Source organism: Dipodomys spectabilis, unplaced genomic scaffold (genome assembly GCF_019054845.1).
Source record: "Dipodomys spectabilis isolate Male_0828 unplaced genomic scaffold, ASM1905484v1 ptg000069l, whole genome shotgun sequence".
NCBI classification, from domain to species: domain Eukaryota; kingdom Metazoa; phylum Chordata; class Mammalia; order Rodentia; family Heteromyidae; genus Dipodomys; species Dipodomys spectabilis.
In genome coordinates this window covers 1,396,405-1,406,568 of record NW_024870746.1, presented here as the reverse complement: position 1 = coordinate 1,406,568, position 10,164 = coordinate 1,396,405, and the positions used below count along the sequence as shown (strand labels likewise).

General features: G+C 41.4%; 1 pseudogene; it reads left to right on the top strand.

Annotated features, from left to right (window-relative positions):
* The first annotated feature begins 6,249 nt into the window (after positions 1-6,249).
* On the top strand, positions 6,250-7,627 carry LOC122109427 (annotated as a pseudogene).
* The last annotated feature ends 2,537 nt before the right edge of the window (positions 7,628-10,164 follow it).

Genomic DNA, 10,164 nt, shown 5'->3' with positions numbered 1-10,164 from the left:
ACTGAGTTCTTTGCAGGTTTTCAATCTCTTCATTCACCATGTTTACCAGTAGTGTTTGCAGAACTTTTTGGGAACTCTCCTCTGGATTATTCATTAACTGTTCTGTCATCTTCTTATGAGTGGGAGTTGAGATACCTGGATTTGCCATTTTTCTTGTGTTTCTCTGGTTGTTCTGCCCATTTGGTATGAAAGTAACATCAATTTTGTGCTAGAACGCTATTTTAAGGCAAGCATCAACCAGAGTCCTGTAGTTGCACAGTCAAAATGGCTGCAGATACAATCTGGTTCAACAGATACAATCTATTCAACATCAAACAACTGTGGATTAATGGGATAACAACATCAAAGAGGGATTCAGCAGACCAGAAATTAATAGGTTTAGGGAGAATTGTGGGGAAATATAGGATTAGAGGGATGTGGAGAGGTAAAAGGAAAGTGTGAATTTAACCAAGTCCTAATCTCAGAGAGGGAAATGGAGAGGGCATGTTGAAAGGAGAGATTTTTTTTTAAAAAAAGAAAGAAAAAATGAAAAAACAAAAATTTAAATTTAAAAAAACGATACACTTAAAAATTATGTAAGTATAAAGAAATGATATTGAGAGAAGAAAAGGATAGGATGAGAGGAGAGAGCTTAAAAAGGGAAATTGAAAAAATAAAAATAAAAAATCTTAAAATTGGAATACATAAAAATTATATAGGTATAAAAAATTAATACTACTATTAAAGAAGTTAAGCCTAAGAGGTTGTGAATTTAGTAACAAATTTCTGAATTAAGTATGTACACAATAAAGGATAATGTCTAATAATCGATTATGGGGATGAGCAGAACAGCAATTAAGTCACGCAAAAAACAAAGAAAGAAAAAAGAGGACCAAAAGGTCAAAACAGATTTAAACACACACACACACACACACCTAAAATAAAAATTATGAAAACAAATTTTTTAAAATTAAAAAATAGGTAGAAAAAAAGAGTTCTTTGATTTTTGGGAGGGGTGGGCGAGTGGGGGAGATCTTGTATCTCCCTTGTGTCCATTGCAGTCTCTTGGTGGAGTCTCTGGTCTCCTTGTGATGTTTGGTTTTCCTGTGGCTTGCTTGGTTTCTTAAGTCAGTTTGTTTGAGCAGGCAGAAAGAAACTCTGCCTTACCCGGGACTTTGTGATCCTCCTCCCAGGCTAGTTCAGTGGGAAGGAGATCTACTTTGAGTATCACAAAAGAAGGGGATGGCTGTTTCCTCTAGCTTGGAGTTGCTGTGATGAGGCTAGGTTCTGTGTAGGGTTGAGGCCTATCAGCCATTAGTAGCTTTTCCCTGAGGAAGTAGCTCCTGAGACACACAGAGCCCAGCCTGGAGCCATTCTCAGGGTTTCCGTTTACTGAGTTTCAATTGTTTGTCTAGGCTGCAGTGGGAAGGGGCTGCCTCTGGCTCTGTTTATTCAGTGGAGAGTTACTCCTCAGGGGCGGAGCTTTCTCTGCATGGGTGGGTGACTTTCCCCTGGGTGGAGCTGAGCCTGGCAGGTTAGGTCAGGTTACTGTGGCCTGCTGAATGGCTCTATTGTTTTCTTCCAAGGCCTGAGTTGGAGCTAGCTGCTCAGCCAGGCCTTTGTCAGTATCAAAGATAGAGATCTTCTCCAGTGGTGGGGAGGGGCTACCTTCCCACTGTTGCATCGTGAGAAGGAGTGAGGATGTTAGGGTTCTACTCACACCAGATTCTTGGTTCCTGGGCCGTCCCTGGTCTGTGATCAACAGGATGAAGATTTCTGCTCTTGTCAGTTCTTGCTGGTGGTGAGTAGAATCTGCTCACACACCACGTCTGGTGCCTTTGTCTCAGACTCTCTCTATTGATATAGTGGCAGCAGCAGCCGCTGCTGCCACCCCTGCAGCCACCACAGCTACCGGCAAGTGCTCAGATCTGTCTCTTTGACCAAGCTGCCTGGATTTTCCCTCTCTGGCCAAACTCTCTGTATTGTGATGGCACACCTGTTGTGATCCTCTAGCCTAGGACTGTTCACTAGAACACTAAAATTGCTTTCTATGAGAGAGCTTGTTTAGCCTCCAGCTTCTCCTCCACCATCTTCCTCTGGACTCCCTATTTATTTATTTTTAACACAAAGTCTCACTATGTAACCCAATTTTATATAAAACTCACTATATATCCCAGGCTGGCCTTATATTCATGATCTTTCTTTTTTTTTTTTTTTTTTTTTGGGTCCAGTCGTGGGGCCTGAACTCTGAGCTTGGGCGCTGTCCCTCAGCTCTTCAGCTCAAGGCTAGCACTCTACCACTTGAGCCACAGTGCCACTTCTGGCTTTTTTTTCTTTTTGCTTATGTGGTGCTGAAGAATCGAACCCAGGGCCTCAAGCATGCAAGGCAAGCGCTCTACCACTGAGCCAACTTCCCAGCCTATTCATGATCTTTCAACCTCAGTCTCCTGAATATTTGGGTTACAGGCATGTGCCACTAAGCCCAGCATATATTTTTCTATTTCTTCATGACTTAGTCTAGGCATGTGCTATAGTTTTAATATGGGGGAGAAAGCAGTACTGAGGATAGAACTCAAGGTCTCATGCTTTTTAGGCAAGCATTCCACTTGAGAACCATGCACAAGTCCTGGATATTATTTGATTCTGTGTTCTCTGTTGAAGTTCTGGTCCCCAAGGTAGAAATAATTCAAGATAAACTGTGAAACTTTAATAAGTGGACCTAGAAGGAGGTCTTAGGTCACATAGGAGCATACCCTCAAAAGAAAAGGAAAGTGACTCTAAGTTCCTCTGCTTCCTTTTCCTACTTCTTTCTTTCCTCTTCCTCTTTCTCCTCTCTCCCCTTACATTTAAAGTTATGATTGTTTATCCCTACACCACTCCTACTTTGCTGTACTGTCACCCTCACCACAGGACAAGACCAATGGGGCTGCCTAATGGAGGAAACACCCAAACTGCACTCTAACAACTTTTCATTAGTAGCCTTTGTCAGGTCTTTTATTATAGTGATGGAATGCTGGTTACTACAGTAGGAATTGTGTTTCAAGGAATTCATCAGTTTCATCTAGGTTATCCATTTTGGCACCATGCAAGTTGTTCACAGTACACCTGCAGAACTCACAGCTATTTATTTCAGTAGAAACAATAGCAGTTCAGTCTTGATTGTAGTCATTTCAGTATTCATATATTAGTGACTCTGTGTAGCTGAGACATATCTGACATAAGCAATTTAGGGGAGGAAGAATTTATTTTGGCTCATGGTTTCTGAGCTCTCAGGCAATGTAGCAAGAAGGAGACTGGCAAAGCAGAGCAATTTACATGTGGCCAGAAAGCAAAGAAAAGAACACAGAAGTGAGCTGAGGCAAGTGGGCTGAGGCAAGTCATAGTCTCCAACCACACATCCCCAGTGATGGACTTCCTCCAACTAGACCCGACCTACTTCTTCTCACTACTTCCTAATAATGTCATCATTTAATGAATCCATCACAGGATGTATGTAACCCCTCATCAGTGTCTTCATGACCTATTTCACTTGGGAAATACCATCACATACTATCCAAATGTGCCTTTCCTAGTCTCTAGGTGTTTCTTAGTCTAATCAAATTCACGATCAATATTAACTTCCTGTTTCCCTTATCTAGTTAAATTCCAGACAAGTTCATTAATGTTTTTGTAGAGTCAACTTCTAGTTTCATTGATGTTCATCTTAATTTTCTATTTTATTGACCTCTTCTCTGATCAATTATTTTCTTCTTTCTAGATAGCTTGAGTTTAAATTTGCTTTTTTTCCACTTCCTCGGATTGTAAGCCATGGTTATGATTCAAGATATTTCTTATTAAATGCAGACATTTGTAGTTACACATTTTCTTCCTTAGCACTGCTTCTCCTGTATCCCCTTAATATTGGTATGTCATATTTTCACTTTTATTTGTCTCTGTTTTATAATTTCCCTTTTGAATTCTTCTTTAATTATTGGTTAAGAATATGATATTTTTAATTTCCAAAAACTTGAAAAGATTGCAGGTTTACTTACATTATTGATTTCTAACTTCATTCCATTGTGGTCAGATTCTTCTCATCATATATATGACTATTTATGGCATCATACATGGTTTATCCTGGGAAATATTTCAGATACATTTGAAAATGTATACTTATTGTTCCAAAAGTGGAGCTATGTCTTAAGTTATAGAGTGTCAGCCTTGAGAAAAAAAGTTAACAGACAGCACCCAGACCCTGAGTTCAAGCCCCAATGTCAGCATTCCAAAGCATTGAGAATGGTACGAGTAAAGATAGAAAAAAGTGTTTGTTTTCTTTATAAGCTAAACAAAACATTTTCACAGTGTTTTAAAAGTTTACTTACATATTTGTCCCCTCTGTTGCCCTGATTTTCCTCTAACCCACTGTGCTCTATGAGTCAGGAAGCATGTCTTATTCTTTATACCTGTTCAGAACATTCAAAGCATGATATAGTGTGTGGGTTTTTTTTTTTGGGGGGGGGGGTTGTTTTTGTTTTTGTCGGTTGTGGGGCCTGGGCGCTGTCCCTCAGCTCTTCAGCTCAAGGCAAGTGCTCTATCACTTGAGCCACAGCACCATTTCTGGCTCTATCTACTTATGTGGTACTGAGGAATCAAACCCAGGACCTCATGCATGCAAGGCAAGCACTCTACCACTGAGCCACCTTCCCAGCCCATATAATGTGGGGTTTTTTTGTTTGTTTTTTGGGTCCGGTCATGGAGCCTGAGGTCTGGGCCTGGGTGTTGTCCCTCAGCTCTTCAGCTCAAGGCTAGTGCTCTACCTTTTGAGCCACAACACCACTTCTGGCTTTTTTTTTTTTTTTTTTTTTTTTTTGCTTATGTGGTGCTGAGGAATCAAACCGAGGGCCTCAGGCATGCAAGGCAAGCGCTCTACCACTGAGCCACCTTCCCAGCCCGCATATAGTGTGTTTTTTAAGCAAAAAAAAAAAAAAAGGCCACCAATATTCTTTGGGCTGTGATAAAAGTCCAATTGAAATCATTGCTTCCACCATCAAGAATATAACATAATACTGAATAACATAGATCAAGTAGATACTACAAGGTAAGACTGTATATATTATTTCACTTTATTTTTATAAAGAAGACATATGAGGACTTCACTTTTATTGCCAGTATTTCATAGATAAGGAGACTGAGACTCTGATATAGAAAAACTTTCAAGAGTCAGGTGACCTTAAGGACCAGGATTTGGATAAAATCCTTCTAATTGCAGGACTTGGACATTTAACATTTATCTCTATAGGTGTGTGGCACAGTAGAAACTATAACAGATGAGAACTCACCCTCTCAAAGATCCCTATGGCCACGCTAGAGTAGAAAGAAGAGATAGGGCCAAATTCCCTTCTCAGGAAAGTTCTAACATTCTTTGAAGTTGAAGTTGCTCCTCTGCTTTCACAGGTCCCTCTTCATCTGAGAACTTGACACTTTGCTCCAGAATGGGCTAAAGGCTCCACTACCCGCAACTCTAGCTTCACCTATCTTTTTCTTAAATCACTGCAGCCCAGCACTTAGCCTGGAATTGACACACACTGAAATCAGAGAAGGGAAGCCCATAACATAAGCTCAACCCTGCTCCTTGCTTGCTTGAGGCAAATACTTAGTGTTTTGAAGTCCAGCCAAGAAGAGTTGCAATGATGCTGAGAAATCTGTGCTTCTGAAATCAAAATGCTAGAAGGCACAGGCCAAAAATACCCACCATGAACTTAACTCATCTTCCAGTTTATTTGGGTAGATGCTAAAGGAACATGTGAAAAGAACAAAGTGTCTATTGCTCCCCTGCTCGTGCGCTCTGGGCTAGCTCTGCCTGGCCTGCAGGAAGTGAGTCACATACAAGACACACCAACAACCCAAGGTTAAAACTTCATCAAATTTCTTATTCTCTAGTGAGAAAGACAGCTGAGAAATAGAAAGAGTGAAGACGTCTGTGTTTTAGGATAGTGGATAGGGAAAAAAAGTTTTTAAAAGCCAAGAAAAAATAAACAGCTAGGTGCCACTGGCTCACACCTGTAATCCTAGCTACGCAGGAGGTTGAGATCTGAGGATTGTGGTTCAAAGTCAGCCTGGGTAAGAAGGTCTGTAAGATTCTTATCTCCAATTAATCACAGAAAAAGCTGAATGTGGGCCTGAGGCTCAAGTGGCAGAGCACTAGCCTTGAGCAAAAAGGAGCTTAGGGACAGTGCCCAGGCCCAGAGTTCAAGCAAAAGAAATAAATAAAAATAAAAAGGTAGAAAACACACTGTCCTGTCCTGCCGGTGGAGAGACAGACATGTCGAGTTTCTCCAGGGCACACCAGCAATGGGCCACTTTTGCTCGACTATGGTATCTTTTAGATGGGAAAGTGCAGCCTCCTGGCAAACAGAATGCTGTAACATAAGTAAAACTTCAGGGATTACCTAAACCTGTGCCATCAACTGAGTGACTGTGGAGACCATGTTGTCATAATGACCACAAAGCATACTGCATTTTCTGGAAACAAATGGGAACAAAAAGTATATTCCTCTTATTCTGGCTACCCTGGTGGATTTAAACAAGTAACAGCTGCTCAGCTTCACCGGAGGGCTCCAGTGGCAATTGTGAAATTGGCTATTTATGGCATGCTGCCAAAAAACCTTCACAGGAGAACAATGATGCAAAGGCGACCTCTTTTCCCAGATGAGGATATTCCAGAAGCTATTCTTTTTTTTTTTGATGTTTTTAAAAGTATATTTATTGAACTATAAATGTACATTCAGTAAAATTCTGTTAGGACTTGATAAATGCAGTCATTCAAACCCACCAGTCATGTTGCAAATTCATTTTTTAAAAAATCCCTTAGGGGCTGGGAAGGTGGCTCAGTGGTAGAGCACTTGCCTTGCATGCAGGAGGCCCTGGGTTCGATTCCTCAGCACCACATAAGCAGAAAAAGCCGGAAGTGGGGCTGACGCTCAAGTGGGAGAGCGCTAGCCTTCAGCTGAAGAGCTGAGGGACAGCACCCAGGCCCAGAGTTCAGGCCCCACAACCGACCCAAAAAAAAAAAAAAAAATCCTTTATACTCCCTTGCAATCAACTTGTCCATCAATAAAGGGGTGAAGACGTCAAATCTGTTTTGGATAACTTGTCTTCAGGATCTTCAATTCTTTTTTTTTTTTCCGGTCGTGGGGCCTGAACTCTGGGCCTGGGCGCTGTCCCTCAGCTCTTCAGCTCAAGGCGAGCGCTCTACCACTTGAGCTACAGTGCCACTTTCGGTTTTCTGGTGGTTTATTGGAGATAGGAGTCTCACGGTCTCTCCTGCCCAGGCTGGCTTTGAACCGCGATCCTCAGATCTCAGCCTCCTGAGTAGCTAGGATTACAGGCGTGAGCCACCAGCGCCCGGCTCTAGGATCTTCAATTCTTTTAAGCACCAAGACCGAAGAGGGCTGCGCAGTCGAAAGGGCGCCAGAAGCTATTCTTAAGAATTTAGTGGAAGAGCTTCCTCAGCCACGGAAAGTGCCCAAATGACTGGATAAATATACCCAGGAAGAAATAGAAGCTTTCCCAAGAGTGTGGTCTCCACCTGAAGATTACTGGCTGTAGGAGAGTGGCAATTACAGAAGTGGTTAAGCTGCTTCTTGAAGTTTCTCTGACTTAGGGCAAGGCTGGAACAACTACTTCCATGTACCAGGATGAAGCCCACCAAGGAAGGGCTGGTCCTTCTTTGGGAAATTGCAATAAAATGCATTATTTTATTTAATCTGATTTAAATGTCATAAATGAGCATAATAAAATTGCCTATTTGGTTAACTAAAATAAAATTTAAAAAACAGGTAGAAAAATGTTAGGAAGAAAGGAGTAGAGAAAAAATTAATACTTTTCTGGCCAAGGACGAAACAAATCTAATATAAATACAGTAACCTCTTAGTTCTCAGCTGGATATGGTGGTACCTGCTTATAATCACAACAGTGAAAAGCAGAGGTAGGAGAATCATGAATATGAGGCCAGACAAGGCTATATTGTAACCTTGTCTCAAACCAACAAAAAATAACCTCCTAAGACATTTTTAAAGGAAATTTCTTCCCATATTCCTTTATTTCCCCTTCCTCCACTTCTTCTTCTTCCTATTTCTGTTCCTCTTCTCATTACCACAAGTCCTAAGAACTTCTTTTTGGGGGGGGGGGGGCGGGGAGGTCCAGTCCTGGGGCCTGAACTCTGGGCCTGGGCGCTGTCCCTCAGCTCTTCAGCTCAAGGCTAGCACTCTACCACTTGAGCCACACTCGCCACTTCCAGCTTTTTTCTTTTTGCTTATGTGGTGCTAAGGAATCGAACCCAGGGCCTCATGCATGCAAGGCAAGCACTCTATCACTGAGCCACCTTCCCAGCCCCAAGTCCTAAGAACTTCTAACCAATGAGAAGTAACTGACTGACTCAGGGTAAGGGAGAGTTTGAAGAGTTTGATATAATCATATTTGAATTCTAAAGAAAACAGTTGTGGGGCAGAGCTAATGGTGTCCCCATCCTGTCTGTACCAATAAAACAATGGAGATGATTTGGCATTGGGTGCCTTTTTAAAAGTTATTTACTTGCTTTTATTATTTTTAAGTAGTTACACAAAGGGATTTTAATTCAACATGTAAGTGTGTGAGTTTAAAGCATCTTGATCATTGTTACCACTGAAGAGGCCAGGAGTGTCAGTCATTACCAAACAAGAGTCACCATCATTATAAACCTGCAGCCCTGTCCTTCTCATTGCCCCAAACACTAAGGCTACAATGCAGCAGATGTGGATATTGGCAAGTTTTATTTAGTGCATACCAAAAAAGAATCCAAACACAGGTTATTAATTGATTAAGCCATATTTCTCTGTCTATTTTAAGAGGCCACTGTAAAGGGGTTGAAGGTTGGTGTGCTCCTCTGTTAGAATTCTCAACCCTTAAATTTTAAGCACAAAAGTATTTGAAGTAGAATCAACCAAATTCATGAAAACACCAGCCTTGAATGAATATGATTTACTCTATTTTCCTCTTATCATTAACATTCTAGTTACTAGTGAGTTGTTCTCCATCCTATGGACCCCATATTGGGAGAAATCTGGGGTCTCATATCATGAAGCACTTAAGGATAGAACAGAAACACAGCTGCCTCACTTATTGCCAGGTTATTGCTCCAACTAGTATGAGTTCCATATCCAGCCCAATCAAAAGCAGAGAAGTTTCCACACTGCTTAGGAGTGCCCTCTGGGAAGAATCCTCCACCACCGATACAGTGCTGGAACATAAGGAGAAGAGGAAGTGGCTATTAAAAATCTGCTGGTGTTATGATTTTAATATAAAGAATCCTTCCTTCACCTCCCCCAACAAAAAGAGATATTCATATATTGAACACAGTTCCCCCATTCAAGCAGTGTTCATGCGTGAGGTTTTGGAGGAGTAATTGGGTCATGAGGACTCTGCTTTCATTAATGGGTTGATCCACTGGTGCATTCACAATTTACATCAAGTCTTGGAGGTGGGTGGAACTATGGAAGTTGGAAGTTATTTACTGGGGGCATGTCTTAAAAGGTATGCTGCCCTAGCCTGTTCCTGACTGTCTCTTCTCTGACTCATAGACTCCATGAGAGAGTAATTTTGCTCTCCCATGATCTTCCTCCATGATGTTTCAGCTTTGCTATGGTCCTAAAAGCAAAAGTATCTCCCTACCATGAACTATAATCATAAATCAAATAAATTCTTTCTTAGCTAAGTTGGGTGTTCTTTGGAGGTGGGGGGGAGTGTTGTTCCAGTGATGAAAAGCTGACTAATGTTGCTGGTGGCCCAGAGACATTATATGTTCAAATCCAGGCCTTGAGTTTTGCCCTAGAACCAGAACATACATACATACATAAACAAACATATAGAGAGAGGAGAGAGAGAGAGAGATGGGTAACTCATGCTTATAAACTTAGGTACTCAAGAGACTGAGATCTGAGGATCATGCTTCAAAACCAGCCCTGTCAAGAAAGCCACAAGACTCTTAATTAACCACCAAAAAAGCTAGGAGTGGAACTATGGATAAAGTGGTAGAGTGCTAGCCTTGAGCAGAAAATAACTCAGAGATAGCACCCTGACCTTGATTTCAAGCCCCAAGACTGACCAAAAGAAAAAGTAAACGTCTTTTCTTAATCCATCTCTTGTTAAGATCTCTAGCATCAGCTCCTG